Raw genomic sequence first — 17,786 nt, 5'->3', positions numbered from 1 at the left:
CACCCATTCCAGGCCCTTTGCTTCGCACCGAATTCGAACCAAGGATACTCCGGCTCGTGAAACTTCGAACATGGAAAGTCATGTAGTTCATTCCACTCCGCCCAGTGCCACTCTCTCTAACAGTGACTGTGTTCGTCCCACAAATAGTGTGCGTCGACATCACCGGAAATCCCGTCAAGTCGCAAGTGATTCTGTACCAGTGTCAGTTCACGTTGCACGAGACATTCGCTCTTGTCGTCAGCAGGACAATAAACTTTTTGTAGATTTGGACATTAACGGCAAAGTGATACCATTCCAGCTCGATACTGGAGCTGCAGTTTCGCTGATCAATCAAGATACGTACAAACAGCTGGGCACACCTGTTGCGTGCCGCAAATGTTAAGTTAACTGGTTATTCCGGGCAAGATATCCCTGTATTAGGACAGTGCAGCCTTCTTGCAACATACACAGGACAAACATAACTTGTGTCATTTTATGTCCTTCGTTCTTCTTCTGCAGTGAACTTGTTTGGTTTCGATTTATTTAAGTTGTTTAACTTGTCTATAGTAAATCAGGTCCTATCAGTGAACCAGACTGTGCCTTCAGACAGTGTTTCGCGTCTATGTGAAGAGTTTGCAGACATTTTTGCACCGGGCCTTGGTTACGCTAAAAACTATAAAGCACATTTGGAACTGAAAGTAAACGCGCAACCGAAATTTTTCAGAGCACGCAATGTTCCCCACGCATTGTGTGATGAGTTCGCAAAAATATTACACGATTTGGAATCACAAGGTGTAATTGAACTTGTGCAGGCTTCCCTCTGGGCATCATCCTTAGTAATTTTGCCAAAACCTTCCAAAAAATTGAAACTTTGTGTGGACTTAAAGGCAACAGTGAATCCACAACTAGTGATTGCAACTTTTCCTTTACCCCGCCCGGAAGATCTTTTTGACAAACTGTGCCCGGGTAAATATTTTTCTAAGTTGGATCTCGCAGATGCGTACTTGCAAATACCGGTGGACGAAGAATCCCAGCGCGTTTTGGTGGTTAACACGCATCTTCGTTTGTATCAATTCAAACGACTGCCAGTCGGGTGTGCATCCGCCCCTCCACTGTTTCAGCAATATCTACAAACTGTTTGTGTGTCGGTCCCTACTGCAGCAAACTATCTGGACGATATTGTGATCTCTGGAAAGACGGAAGAAGAACATTTAGCCAATCTCAGAACATTATTTCTGGTCTTGCGACAAAATGGTCATCGCTTGCGGAAGGACAAATGTGTATTTTTTGCTCGTGACTTGCCCTACCTGGGACATGCCCTCATTGCCCAAGGTATACATCCCGAGCACCCCTGTGCCATACAAGACTTGCCTTCGCCGCAGAATTTGAAGCAGCTACAGAGTGTGCTGAGAAAAATCAACTATTATCACAAATATATCCCACACGCCTCTTCCTATTCAGCTCCGCTTCATCGCTTATGCCGTAAAGGTGTTCCGTTCGTCTGGACGACGGAGTGCGAACGCGCCTTTCGCTAGTTGAAATCGGCGTTGCTTTCCAATACTTGCCTTACGCCATTCGATCTCCAGAAACCCCTTTTTTTGATGGTAGATGCGTCGGATTTCGGGATCGGTGTTGTGCTTGCGCACAAAGATGGATCGCATGATCACCCTATTGCCTTCGCGTCCAAATTGCTCTCATCTGCGCAAAGAAATTATTCACAGTTCGAGAAAGAAGCATTGGCTCTCGTATTTGGTGTTACAAAGTTTCATGATTTCTTGTATGGTCGTCACTTTACCATCATCACAGACCACAAACGTTTGACATCGTTTTTTCATCCTAACAAACCTGTACCTCCACGTACAGCGCAGAAATTCATTCGCTGGTCTATTTTCCTCTCGCAGTACCGCTACGATATCTTGTATCGGTCCACTGCTAAGCACGGAAACGCCGATGCGTTGTCCCGTTTGCCTGTTGCTGCGGATAGGGCATTCGATTCCTCCAAACTTGCTTGCATGTTTACTGATGTGGAAACCGATGATGTGGTCGAATCGTTTCCGATTGATTTTCGTCGTGTAGCTACTGCCACAGCTGCCGACCCTGTCCTTGCTACCGTTCCGCGTTTTGTTGCTACGCAATGGCCCTTGTCAAAGTCACGGATCGGGGATCCGTTGGTTCGCCGATTTTTTGCTCAAAAGGACAGACTTTTTGTTCGACGTGGTGTTTTGCTGTTGCGTTCTGATAATGATCATTCCAGGGTCGTGGTCCCACGTTCATTACAGTCCTCTGTCTTACAGCTTCTCCACCAAGGACATTGGGGTATAGTGAGAACGAAACAACTTGCTCGTCAGCACTGTACTTGGTTCGGAATCGATGCCGCGATTACGAATATGTGCTCTTCTTGCATGGTGTGTGCCGAACAACAATCAGCACCGCCGCGGAAATTCTTTGCATGGCCAAAAGCCACTTCCCCTTGGCAACGCTTACACATCGATTTTGCTGGTGCATTCTGGAATGCTCGATGGTTGGTTGTGGTAGATTCATTCAGTAATTTTCCTTTTGTTGTCCGAATGTCTTCCACGACGTCATCTGCCACCATCCAAGCGTTATCTGCTATCTTTTGCATTGAAGGTCTTCCCCAGACTATTGTTTCCGACAATGGCCCACAATTCATGTCCGCAGAATTTCAGTCATTCTGCAAGGCCAATGGTATTCAACATATGACGTCCGCGCCGTTTTCGCCACAGTCCAACGGTGCCGCTGAACGATTGGTTAGGACTTTCAAGTCACAGATGTTGAAGTTAATAAGAGTCGCATTCTCGGGAGGACGCATTATTGCTCTTTTTGTCCTCGTATCGCTCTCAGCCCCGAGATGGTCGCTCCCCGGCTGAGTTGCTCCACGGTCGTCCACATCGAACCTTGATGTCTTTGCTACATCCGCCACATCAGGTTCCTGTGCAGCGGCAGACACCTGCTTTTGCTCCAGGCTAATATCGCCACTATCGGGGTTCACGGCGTTGGCTCGAAGGACGCATTCTTCGCTGCCTCGGAAGCGCTATGTATCTTGTTTTGGGGGCCTCTGGTGAGGTGCGCCGGCATCTCAACCAGCTGCGCCTCTGTCGTCGCATGGGATCTGCCGCTCGCCGTCTGCTTTCAGCGACGGTGCCGTCCGGTCAGCGCCGTGGGGACCCATCTAGTGGCTCGCCTCAGCCCCAGGTGTTAACGACGCTGCCTTCCAGTTTGCCCCATGGCGACGCGCCGCCGCCGCCGCCGCCGCCTGTTTTCCCGCCGGCGACGCCCGCAGTGGACGCTTCGTTGCAGCCGCCGGGCGCCTCCCTGGGTCACGCGCTGCCGATCGCTTCCCGTGACCGGATGTCCTCCAACATGGAACTCTTGCCCGCTCCGGACCATATGTCGTCTTCGCCCGTCGGGTGCCCCGACCCGATGGAGGTCGACCCTTCGGCACCTCCTGTCTCTCTGCGGGCGCATACACCGCATGTTGGCGTGCACCCTGGAGCAGGTTTTCAGGCGTTTCCTAGCTCCCCGCGGTCCGAATGGCAGGGTGCGGGTGGCACAGCCTCGCCTGTTGTTAGGCTCCCCACCTCGTCGCATACGTCAACGTGGGGTCCTCCCCACGGCGGGCGGAAGCCTTATAACACAACCGTACGCCGATTTGCGGGGGAGGAATGTGGTGTCACCGCCAGACACCACACTTGCTAGGTGGTAGCCTTTAAATCGGCCGCGGTCCGTTAGTATACGTCGGACCCGCGTGTCGTCACTGTCAGTGATTGCAGACCGAGCGCCGCCACACGGCAGGTCTAGAGAGACTTCCTAGCACTCGCCCCAGTTGTACAACCGACTTTGCTAGCGATGTTTCACTGACAAAATACACTCTCATTTGCCGAGACGATAGTTAGCATAGCCTTCAGCTACGTCATTTGCTACGACCTAGCAAGGCGCCATTATCAGTTGCTATTGATCTTGTGATTCATGTACCGTCAGACCGACGTTCACCATTAATGGATTAAAGTTAAATATTCCACCATCTACGTCCGTTTTTTCTAAAGTCTAATTTCCTTGTCCTGTTCCAGACCTCACGCCAGCCTGCGTGAGCTAAAACGCGTGCCTTTCGGCTTCCTCTATAATTAAGGTGTTGGCTCTCCTGCCAACCCACAACATTTTGTTTAAAAATGTGGAGCACACATTGATATTTTAGTATACACACAAAAAGGCCTTAACAGCTGCAAACGTGTTACAACTAGCCACACTCTACCTCTAATAGTTCTCAAATTATGATTTTCTGAAATGATAGCGGAACTTTATGGACACCCTGTACTTGTTTTCCGGAAGGAGTCGTGTGGTGAGTGGTGGAGGACACATCTATTTTAGTTCATGGTGTTTGGTGCAGATAAAGTGCAGCCAACAATTTATTACATAGGTGCTACATACGATTACTGAAAACGTTGTCAGGATACGCAGGGCAAATGAGAGGTGACAACAGATCATAACAATACATAAAGATAACTGTCAACAAATGTACAGGGTGGCAATTATTGAACTACATGAAAAAAACATAAATTAGTTATGAACCGGCGTGTACAGTTTATTCATGATGTAAACGTCACTAGACACATTCGGATTTAGGTTATCATATGTTCGATATGCTAGCCATTATTGATGATGATGGGGCGCAGACGAATAGCGAAATTCTGCATGACCGGAACATCGATGCTGTCGAATGACCTCCTGAATGGCTGTTTTCAGCTCAGCAATGGTTTTGGGGTTATTACTGTACACCTTGTCTTGAAATATAGCCCCACAAAAAGGAGTCACATGTGTTCAGATCGGGGGAATATGACTTCCAATCGAGGCCCATGCCAGTGGACACTGGGTACCACAGAGACAGAATGCGGTCCCCAAAGTGCTCCTCCAGGATATCAAACACTCTCCAGCTTCGATGGGGTCGAGCTCCGTCTTGCATGAACCACATCTTGTCGAAATCAGGGTCAATTTGATAATGTGGACGAAATCATCTTCCAAAACCTTCACATGTCGTTCAGTAGTCACCGTGCCATCAAGAAATATCGCACCGATTATTCCGTGAGTGGACGTTGCACGCCATACAGTCACCCGGTGAACGTGAATAGACTTCTCGATCGCGAAATGCGGATTCTCAGTCCCGCGAATGCGCCACTTATGCTTATTAACGAACCCATCCAAATGAAGGTGGGTTTCAGCGCTAAATAAAACTACACTGCGCATATTATTTCCCATCATGCCTCGCGGCCAACCGTGGAATTTGAACATACTAAAGCAAACCGTTCGGAAGTTATGACAATTTCATTTCATACAGCTCGATAATTGTCACCCTGCAGTTCTTTCACATTACTGGGGAAAGAGGGTAATGAACAGTACAAGCGCAATCATTCACTCTAAAGAAACCCAGCAAGGTGGCGCGGTAGCAACACATGAGGCGCTTTCAGGAGGCTTCTTGTTCAAAACCCTGTATCATCGTACAGGTTTAGCTTTTCCGTAATTTCCCAAAACCACTAAAGGTGACAGCCGTGATGGTCCCTCTGAGAGGCCATGACTGATTTCAATCCCCTAACCTTCTGCATTCCGAGCTTTCACTTCGTCCCTACCGACCTCATCGTCGACGGGAGGTAAACCTATAATCCTCTTCGGTTTTCCTCCTTGAATTGAAACAGCCACATAATCTCCTGTTTGTACGGTGACTTCAGTTCGATAAAGACACACAAATATGAAGTATTATCTGGCACATCCCAGTGGATTTGTTTGTGGGAATTTTTGTATCCCGCCTGGTAGGCGGCGCGTGGGTCTGCTGCTGTGAACTGCTTCTGCAACATAGGCCGAGAGTGAAGGACGCGAGTAGGAGCAGGAAAAGGTGAAGTACTTCGGTACTGCGTCTAAATTTAAAGCACCTTTACTATAGAAAGAACATGATCAAAAGACAACAAACATCATAAAAGAAACACTCACGGAGACCAAATCCAAAGTAAAATTTATCGGAGAATTGAGCACAGAATTTGAAATAGACACAGGAGTACGACAAGGGGATGTATTGTCCCCAGTCTTCATCAACTGTGCTGTTGGAAAAAGTTGTTGGAGAATGGAAAAAAGCAGGTGCACCAGCACCCAGAGTGGGACCAAAACGTAAGGGCATAGAATTAGACTGGTTAGCATTTGCTGATGACATGGCACTGATCGCACAAGACATTACCGATGCACAGAAAAAGCTAGAATTATTACAAGAGCAGGCAGCAAAAATAGGATTACAAATTTCATTTGAAAAAACAAAATTTATGACTGACATCAAAGATGCACCTTCTGATCTCAAAATTGATAATAACTACATCTCTCGAGTAAATGAATTTAAATATTTAGGTGAATGGATTGCAGAAAATTATAATGAAAAGAAATCTGTCAGATCAAGAGTCCAGAAAATGGAGACGGCGTTTCAGTTAACAAAAAACGTTAACAACAAGAAGAGTCTCTCGTGGAACTGCAAAATACGACACTACACAACAGTAATTAAACCCGAAGCTCTCAACGCATCTGAGACACTAAACCTTCAACACAGAACACTAAAAGGGGAATTAGAAGTGAAAGAACGTAAAACTATGAGGAAAATTCTAGGACCAAGAACTAAAGATGGTGTGCATTATCCAAAACCCAATGCAGAAATATAAAAAAATTATCTCCAAAATAACAGACACAATGCGCATGAGAAGAATCCAATTCATGGGGCATTTAGAAAGAATGGACTCAAACAGGTTAACGCACAAAATCCATACGTTTTTAAAGAACAAAACTACAAGACCGAACTGGTACAAACAGACGGAAAAAGATGGTGCAAACAGACAGAAAAAGACCTGAGAGAATTAGTGTCTCCAAATCTACATGACAGAAATGTAATCAGAAAAATCACAAACACACGGGGTTTTGAGGAAGAAGAGAAAAAAACTAACCGATATACGTGGCCTACGCAACGAAAGATAGCCCTTTCGTTGCTTATGAAGGAATACTGGGAGAAAAAGAAGGCTAACAAATGTTGATTACCAGTGGTCCTAAGTGATCCATCCGCGAAGAAGAAGAAGAAAGAATATGAATCCATGAATTGTAACTTAACTTTGGCTGAGATGAGCACGTAGGTGTGAAGCCGTACATCAATCAAATGTAGCATCGGCTAGAAGTTACAAAGGCAAAATCTGTAGTGGCTCGCCCACTATGAAATGGAAACAATGTTGCTTGGTCGTCTACTCGGAATCAAATGGGTAGAATCGGGAGCGGCGCTCGTAGAGCTGCACAGCGCCGGCTAGAGGGCGCTGCCGTCGGTGTCGGTGTCGTAGTGCCAACCTAAGAACTTGTACCTATGCCGTGGCATCGTAGCTATCGATACCACAGGAATAAAAACTGAACTCTTACGTGGTGATTCAGGTGCTCCTACCACGTATAGCGTCCCCAGTGCTATATTACGAAAGGACTTGAAAAACAGTATTTATAAATTGAATAATATGTTTTTATCGTGTAGCAGTAAAATAATAATCTCTCTGTCCAAGTTTCAAATGCAAAGAAATAATTTATGACAAAATGATCTAAAGAGACAAGATACGCCCTTTTGTTAATTTTTTAGTCGTCTCGACTTCCTCTTTTGTCTTGAATGTGTTTAGAGGGACATCTTGCGAGTGCTGGCAAATGTAAGCATATTTGTATGAGTTAAGCATATAATATACTGATTTAATATTATTGTGCACTTTTAATTTGTAAGAGGTTTTCCCGATTTCATGTCCGCCTTCCTTGAATTAACCTGCATTCAAGTAATTTACAGTTCAACAATCGCAGCAGCCGATGCAGCCATCGACGCCATTACGTGGCGATATTAACTCATGAAAAATTTGCGGAAGCGGAAAACTCGCCCGCTATTAACATAGTATTAATTTTTCTCCACAGCCGCCAGACGTTGCAGAAAATACTTAGCTTTAAGATTCTTATTTTCAGTACCATAGCCGAGACCCAGAGCCAGGACTCTGACTACAATACAATGGTTAACGGAGGTAAGAAAAATACTCTTGCGCGTGTGTGGGCCGCAATTGTAATTAACAACTAAAGATCTTATGCTTTAAGGTGAACTGACTAGCCGAGGAAATTAATATGAAAAGTTTATTACATTGTACAACTTATATGCTCATGTTTTAAGATTCTGCGAGTCTAACATTCATTAACGTAACGAATAATTTGAAATTAATATTGTTAAAAAGGAGAACTTCAGGAAAGCATTTAATCGTAAAATCAAAATTAAATGGAATATCATTTTTATTAAGGCCCACCACGTAAGTCGGCAACAATCAAAAAATAATAATAACCATAACAATATTTATATATATATATATATTAAATTACGACGGCCGACGGACGCGAGACACGGTCGTTTTATGCAGCCCGCAAAGTTAATCTGACCGAAAACCACATGCGAGATTTTCGTATTCTCTCGTTCGCTACGCATAAACTACTAGTTCTACAGAGAACAGGACCTGTTTCGTAGAAAATTTAATGTTGTTAAATTTTGTACTTGGGTATGTTCCCGCTGAAGACCATGCTTTTCGAATTATTCAAGAAAACCGTACAGAAGTGACCTTCACATGCACCTCCACTCCCACAGTCAGCTCCCGCCGGTAAGTACTTCTAGAATATTGTTCATGGCACTCTCTCCCACAAGTCTACAAATATTTGCGATTGTCCAAACTTTTCCCACATTCATTTGACCGCCGTTATCATCACACCTGCTCAGACCGTCACTTACAAATTGACTTTTGTGTAATTTTTACCTAAAAATAAACAATTGCATCGTTGTATTCGCCAGGTCTTCTCACGACGAAACTACTCTGTTTGTAAGGGTTAAGGTGGATCGAATTGTCAACGTAATTAGTTTTAGGATAACGTTTACAAAAGACGTATTTCATTCATTACCCTCACGGACACGTTTGAATGAATAATGTTAATGAAGTAGCCGACTATGCAGGTGACGTAATAGCCCAATCAATAGAGACCAAAAAAGGTCGAATATACGGAATAGTTCATACAGTCCGAATTTTTGTGAAGTGGTATTAAGGAGTGCCACGAACAACACACTAGAAATCCTGGTTAGTGAGGGTTTAGTGTGAGGTCGGAGGTGAATTTGAATGTCCCCTTTCTCCTATTTTTTTTTTTCAATAACTCGAAAGCAGTGGCCTCCAGCGAAAACGTATCCCAGTACAAAATACGAGTACAATGAGGTGACAAAAGTCATGGGACATAAATTGCAGGTGTTTCAAAGAAAATGCCTTTTTTGCATGCTGCACATCGATATTTTTATTTTTATTTATGCACCCAGACGCGTTTCGCCTTCTTTACAAGCCATCTTCAGTGGGTGTCCTGACATATTACATGATTCGTCCATTTTTACACAAAGGTTATGGTTTCACATCTAGGTTATAGATTTAGAAACAGTTGTAAGAGGTCCATGATTAAAGAATTTGTTGCTAGCGCACTCGAGCAGATGTAATTTCAATGGATTGCTCACGCGCTGCCTGCGATATGTAAGACATAAGAGAATCTGAGACCAAAGAGCAGTGTTGACTGCAGTAGGAACTGTGTAGAAGTAGGAGTAAGTAGTTGCTAGCGAGCAGTCTGGTGTATCGTGTTGGCTGGGCCGGTCGTGGTGCAGCGATGGCGGTGCCTGAGCGTTATAGTATAAGGTAAAAGCAGCCTCACGCATATGTAGTATTGTTGTATCAAGTCCCAAGTAAATGTTTAAAAAAATCTCTTAATAATAATATTTCTCATAAAAAGTAACTTTCGACAGTCATTCATTTCATTTTAAAGAATTTACTAATTTCTCCAATCATTGGTCATCCCGATTACTGAAAAGAAAAATCAGTTGTTTCCTTTTATAAATGACAAATCTATCGGCCAGCATTGCACAGGGCTGTGCCACAATAATTTCTTATAGGAGCAGATATGTATGCGTTATCCGGCGACCTAATTGAGGTAAGAATTTTCAATTTTTTTCAGAATGATCTTTCAGGTCCATGACGCAGCATTGCTGACGTCCAAATTATACCAGTTTAAATTCACAGTCAGTTATTGAAAGGTTATATGTGAGCGACAATAATTTAATTGAGAGGTTACTCCCATTGTATTATTGATAGCTTACGCAATTTTCCTGATGGTAGGTTATACTCAATGTGAACGACATAATTATATTTTTTACTGTTTAGAGGTTTAGGAATTTTTCTGTTTTGAGGTTACACTAAATGTGAACGAATTTTGTGGGGAGGTTACATAGTTCCTTAACGTTTCTTTATGAAATGGAAAGGTACAGGTGTAAAAATGGACAAATCATGTAATATTTCAGGACACCCACTGAAGATGCCTCCTAAAAAAGGCGAAACGCGTCTAGGTGCATAAATAAAAATAAACATTTCGGTGTGGAGCACGCAAAAAAGGCATTTTCTTTGAAAAAACTGCAATTTATATACAGCTGCTGCGAAAATGGCTTCTAAAAGAAACCTGTCTACGTTCAGTGGACTGGGTCCTCTGATCAAACTGGACCGATCATTGACTGGAAATCGTTATGTTCGGCCACTTGCAGACCATTTCCAGCCATTCACGGTTTTCATGTCGATCGCCATATCACCGAGCCACAGTTGTTCACGAGTGGTTTAAATAACATTCTGAACAATTCGAGCGAATGATTTGGCCATCCACGTCGCCTGACATGAATCCCATCGAACATTTATGGGACAATCGAGAAGTCAGTTCGAGCATAAAATCCTGCGCCGGCAACACTTTCAGAATTATGGCCGGCTATAGAGGCACCATGGTTCAATATTTTTACAGGGGACTTCCCACGAATGGCTGAGTCCATGCCGAGTCGAGTTGCTGCACTACGCCGGGAAAACGGAGGACCGATACGACATTGGGAGGTGTCCCACGACTCTTGTCAGCTCAGTGTATAACCACCCGGCATTATGAGAGCCGACAACACTCTTCATGATTCACATATGATGATTTCTTTCGGTACTGGTAGCATAACAAGCAGGAGAGGAGACTTTCCGTAATCCACCTTACAATCCAGGTTTCCTCTAATTCTACCTACATGACCATGTAGCAGCGAGAGTAGTGTTTCCAGGCCGATTGCTCTTTGACTTTTACTCTTAAGAGTAAAAGTATCTGTGACGTACACAGTCTTTCTGGAAACTCGGCTGGATCGAATTTCTTCATCATTTTCGTGAGATCCTCTTGATGGCAAAATGAATTCATGGCGAATAACACAACTCGTCTTCCGTTGGCACTATTTAGAATGGGTACTATTGAGAGGAATATTATTGAAGCATCAGCTAGACGACAGTTTCCGGCCCGACTTCCTTGATAGATACTTATGCATCCGTGTAATTCTTTCACCATAATTGAATAGGTCAGTGGAAGGAGACATCAGCTATCAATTTAGTAACAATTAGTTGATCATGTTATCTGTTCTACTTTCAAATGCACCACATGCTGATACCAAGTAATTCCATTCGCAACGCTAGGAAACACCAACTACTACATAAGTTCACTACTCCATTTGTTTCTTTTGGATGTGGCGATACGCCCCGTTCTCATTATCTGCCTCCAGTTCTTTCTGTCTCATGCTGTTTCTTCCTTCCATCCAGCGACACCACCAGTCTATTGCCTGATGTCACCTCATCTTACCATCCACTTCTTGGCTGTCCAAGAAGGTCTCCCTGTCACACATCTGACAGACAATTCTTCCTGCATCCACACTGATGACTTCTCCAATCCATTGAAAACGTCTCGCTTTGACGACTGTACTGGCAGTAAAGGGCATCTCCTGTTTCTCTTCAAATTTACTTTCCTTCTTCGCAGTACATTTTTTTAGATGAAGCCAATGCGCAGTATACGTGTACTTAGAAAACTCCAAGTTCTGTATAAGAGATTGGCTGTAAAAATATTATTTTATACAGTGGGACTAAATGTTTTACGACCTCATAGCGTGTAGGTAATTGGTCTACTACGTACAGCGATCTAATAGCTGAGTACAAAATTTACGTAAATGTAAAAAACTATGTATGTGTATAATTCAAATAATAATAACACAGATTAACCAGTAAATTACTACAAACCTGAAACACACTGATCACAACTCTTAGTAGAGTGCTGTATATTTGTATCCAAAAGTTAAGTCAGTAGGTTCAAGAATACATATCCTTCACTACGAGCTTAGAATCATAATCATTCCATGTAAAGGGCAAAATAAACATTTTTGTAGATCATTTACAGTAGGTGTGAGAGTTAACAAACAAGTGGGTCTGAAGGAATGGCGTGAGCAGGAAGAGAGTGGAACGTCTGCTAAGAAACGGTCATTCATCGTTCACTATGGCCGCGGTCAGTTTCGTTCCCGTGAAAAGGCGTTCACAGTTCACTTCGGCCGGTCTCGTTCCTGCCTTGGTTTCGTTCAGTTGGTCTCGTCCTTCGGTGTAGTTCTTCTGATCCTCGTTCCTGCCTCGATCCTGTGCGGTCTGGTTCGGTCTTTTCTGTTTACTTGCTTATCACAAGGACGGTTGTTGTTTTGTTTCAACGCGCAGCAACTGATTATTTAGATTGTAGATTTTTTACATTTTCATCTGCTTGATTTAACAACTAGTTTGTCACTTGTCAACTTTTAATCATTTGTTAAATTGTAGTATAAGGATGTTTTTGGAAAACGTGATATTCGCATTTCTTCCTAAATCAAACATGTGAAGAAGATCTTATTTTTCAAGTTTGGTTGTTTCTTTGTGCTACCCCATAGTTTGGTTTTTTTCTACACAAAAAAAAAGAATTGTGCCTAATTTCAGCTCGGTCGGAAAAGGGAAGGGGCGTCTCTCCATTTGAGAAATCGTTGAATGCCTTAAAACCATATTTGCTGTTTATCTCAAAAAATATTGTTTGGAAGTAGATTTTTAACAAAATACTTTTTCTTCTTTCAATTTAATTATTAATATCGAATACCTTTATTGACTTAAATAATACAGCCTATAAAGCCACTATTACTAAGTGTGTGAGGCAAGTAGTGTTGACAATTTTTTACAGAGAGAATAAGGGATCGAGGAGGAAGCTTACAAAATAAACAATTCAAATAGTGTTTTCTACAAAGAAATATATTCAGAAGGTACATACATGTTTTATTTTACATTATTGCTTGAATTTATTTGCAGATTTTGCTTCTTTTTGCAAAGATTCATTGGATTTTATGCACATAAAAAATTCTCTACAATTAAAATTGAAATTCACTGCTACTTGCAGTTCTGCTTTTATAAGCTCGATGATACATTTGTTTTGCTTCTGCCTTAGCACTTGAACCAGGAATGCTTAATACAAACCCAACTACTTTTGGCAAAATGGGAACCTGAACATTTTTAGCTCTCAAGGTACAAAAACATTAACCCACCTACTGTTTTCATTGCCTTTAATAGATACGCTTTGCTTCAAAATATTCTTTACATTACAAAATTCCTCAAACAAACAATCTTCATCTACATCAGCTATCTGCACTGACTCCATTATTCCTTGAAGATGCTTAAATTTTAGCTCAGGCCTTAGACAAAGAGGTATCCAAGAATCAATCGACATTGGCAGTTGACCTTCAAATTTGAAATTCTTGACCAAATGGCGCATAAAATTCCATGAGATTAATTTCAATGCGTTTTCTAGTTATGGAACACATTAACTTATTTAAAACTTTATATGTGCTATTACCAAAATATCTGTTACTCATTCTTTGCTCAGTTTTTCTGATCAAAATCTTGATCGCCTCAAAAGTTTCCATCATAGTAACATCAGAGCGTTCTGAAAATTTTGAACAATCTGAAACAACTTCACCAATATAGGGAAAAAAAGTTAAATAAATCTCCAAAGTTAGCTATTTTTCAATGTTGTCAGAATCATTTAAATATGTCTTTAGAGCTTTAGGACAATCATCAGTACTATTCATATAACTTTTAATGGGTTCCCAGTTTGCAATGAGTCTATCAATTGTTTGTGTTAAAGAAAGCCATCTAGTAGGTACATGTCGGAGAATTTCATTCCATTCTACATCTAAAAATTCAAAATACGATTTTAGAACTTCCCTTTGCTTTGCAGAAATGGAGAAGTTGACCATATAATTTTAGGACCAAATTTTCAAGATCTACATCTAGGGTATCACAGACACGTTTCATCACATTGTGCAAAATATTATTCGAACAGTTTGCCTTGTATATTTGTTTGTTATCATCATTTAACAGTTTAAAATACTGAATTATGCTTTTCAAAATTAACTATGGCATTATCTTCACAAGAAGCACTACCGTTGCTCATATCAAGTTTGTGGGACTCCAACAAACGTCTTAACAAATTACGAATAGACATCGCTGTTTCACTGCTATTTTCTATAAAATCCAGAAGTTTCTTTTGTATTCCAGTTTCCGGATCAAAATTCCCTGCACCTCAAAGCAATCGCATACATCTTCCTATTTTTATGGTTTCAAGCATCAGTTGCTATAGAGAAAAATTTACTCGACTTACAGGCATCGTTCAAAATTGTAACAAAATCTGAAACACACTTTGCAGCCAAAACTTCTTTCACAATTTCTTCGGATTTAGTTCGCCCACAATACATTTTTTTTGTAACACTAGAATCACTGAATGCCTCCTTTGCGATTTTAACATTGCAGTCCAAGCTGTTAGAACTGAGATTATGTTTCACTGAGTGATACACAAATGACAGTTCTGCTGCAACAGCTCTGTGTAATCCACTTGTGGTGAAGCTACCACAAGCAGAAAAGAAGCTGGATATCTTGGAAGACTCCTTATTTGTATGGCGTAATGATATTAAAGATATTTATTACTACATTAAATTCATATTTACGTAATTTTAAATTGCGCCGAACAAAGTAATACAGTGGTACAACAAAATTTACTAACAGCTCTCCCAACGAGAGACCGGTTTGTTGATACAATCACTACAGAATGTCTGACTTCATTGGCGGAGCCAGAACAACCGCCACTGCTTAACCTCTATTCTTTTTTATTATAAACATGTAGTTCCGTGCATGAAATTACAACAAAAAGTAGTAAAAGATAAGACAAAATGTTTATGAATCCTAAAACGACGTGAAGCTATAAGTTCATGTAAACGCAATCAACAATGAGACACAGAGCTCAGCTTAATTTTTCAAGGAACTCCTCGACAGAATAGAAGGAGTGACCCATGAGGAAGTTCTTCAGTTTAGATATGAAAGCGCATGGATTATTGCTAAGATTTTTGAGGTCTTGTGGAAGCTTACTGAAAATGGATGCAGTACAATACTGCACGCCTTTCTGTACAAGAGTCAAGGAAGTGCAGTCCAAATGCAGACTGGATTTCTGCCTAGCATTAACTGAGTGAAGCTTGCTAATTCTTCGTAATAAGCTGATATTGTAACGACAGTAAAGAATATATATACTGAGGGGTCAGTGTCAGAATATCCACACTAATGAACAGGGGTCGACAAGAGGTTCGCTAACTTACACCACTAACTGCCCGAATCGCAAGTTTCTGAGCCTTTGAGAATGGGAAGAACTACCCGAAAAATGCAAAATGAAAATAAGCAAAGTAGTCTACTTCTCTAGTCGAACTGTTATAATGGTAAAAATGGCAGCATTAAGTCTCTGAAGAATATTGTGAACATGGGCTTTCCATGACAGTTTACTATCTATCTGAATTCCTACAAATTTTAAGTGTTCAACCTTATTAATAATATGCCCACTGTGTGACACTGAAACGCCGACTTCAGTTGAATTGTGTGTTGTAAACTGTAAGATCTGAGTCTTACTCTGATTTGTCGTTAGTTTATTTTCTACAAGCCATGTGACTTACGACTTGAATAGTACTAGTTGAAACAGTGGCACCGTTGCACACAATATCCTTTACTACCAAGCTAGTGCCATCAGCAAACAGACGTATTTTAGAATCGCCTGTAATATTCAAGGCATATCATTTATATCAATAAGGAACAGGAGTGGCCCCAACACTGATCTCTGGGGACTCCCTGTTTAACTGTATGTTACTTGGAACCCACATCATGGCCATTCTCAAAACTGTGGAGAATGATCTTTTGCTGTCTGTTCTTAAAGTAAGAGAATCAGTTGTGAGCTACTCCTTGTATTCTATGCTGGTCCAACTTCTGGAGCAATGTTTTATGATCAACACAATCAAGCGCCTTAGTTAAATCAAAAAAGGTGTCAAGCGTTCTAAACGTTTCGTTTAATCCATCCAGAGAACATCACAGAGAAAAGAAGATATAGCATTTTCAGTTGTTAAACCACTTCTGAAACCAAAATTTACATTTGACTGCAGATTATGTGAAATTACACGGCCTATCACTAGCAAAGTGAAGTCCTCAAAGATTTTCTTTAAGTTTTGGAAATATATAAAAATCTGAAGGGGACAAGTCGGGACTACATGGAGGATACTCGAAGACAGTGAACCCAAAGTGTCGGATTATTCCAGTTGTCGTAGCACTTGTATGTGGTCTGGTATTACGCTGAAGGAGAGGCCGCTGCATGTGTGGACGAACCCTTCGAATTCGAAACCTGATTACAACATGTTACTTCTCACACACCGACATGGTTACGTTACACAACACCACGTTACACCCACCCTATAATTCGGAGCCCTCTAGCGGCAAACGGCTGCGAATATTCAGACATGAAGAATATAGATTTAAATTGTTAGTAATGTTTGTTTTATTTAAAAAGCTTCAAAAGTTTCCACATAAAAAATTCGGAGGCCTTACGTTTCAGCACGCCTCGTAGCAGCATATTGTCAACAACGCAACATCCCGACAGAGCGGCGATCAATGCAGTGGTTTAAATTCTTTGGTAAAAACTGCACATGTGGCGACGATTGTACGCCATATTTCCGCCAAAGATTGTCAGCGATATAACGATCGTGGACCCTTAAGGACTCATATTGTACGAGACTACGTGCGTCACACCAGGAACACAAGTTTGTAAGAGGTCACGTGCAAATGATACTTATATATAACCGAAATGAATGCAGCATTAAGCAAGCCGACCATATTGTCAAGCCTATTGATCACAGTATCGTTTGATCATGAGAGCTGGCAGCGGGACGAATCAACAAATTAGTAGTTCGAATTCCAGTGATCCCTACCGATTCAGTACCAAGCAAGTATATGTGGCGCACTGTACTGAGAATGATGGTACGAACTGCAGTGGCACGAAGACGACAAAGCTCGTAGGGAAAACGTGTGATTTATGAAACCACGCTGATACACTCGACCTCTGAGCGTTCTCTTTATGAGTGAATACTGAGCGTTATTTTTATGAGTGAAAGCAGAAGTGCCCTTGGCACGCAAATTTCGTAGGAGAGTGTATAATTTGCAGAATTTCGATTTTCCTGTATTAACGAGGCTTCTCCGACACAACTTACTTCAGTCAAGCCGTAATATAGCGTCTGATTGGTTTTTAAAACTTAATTATTCTGAACACAACGTCCGTGTCGATGTTCTCCATACACATTACACATAAATGCCTTAAATAATTCACGTTGTGCAACCGCACAAAGGTTCAGTCGAATTGACACCCGTGCTTTGGGTGCCACAGATCGGGTCTAGTGAAGCATGGGATACAACCGACACCTTCTGATATGTTAGGTGTTGATACAACCCGTCGGCTTTGACCAATGACGTCAGAATTTGCCAGAGATTATTTATTACACAGGT

The sequence above is a fragment of the Schistocerca nitens genome, chromosome 1 (assembly GCF_023898315.1).
Source record: "Schistocerca nitens isolate TAMUIC-IGC-003100 chromosome 1, iqSchNite1.1, whole genome shotgun sequence".
Classification (NCBI taxonomy): domain Eukaryota; kingdom Metazoa; phylum Arthropoda; class Insecta; order Orthoptera; family Acrididae; genus Schistocerca; species Schistocerca nitens.
The sequence above is the reverse complement of the archived record's forward strand: the minus strand, read 5'-3'. Positions refer to the sequence as shown.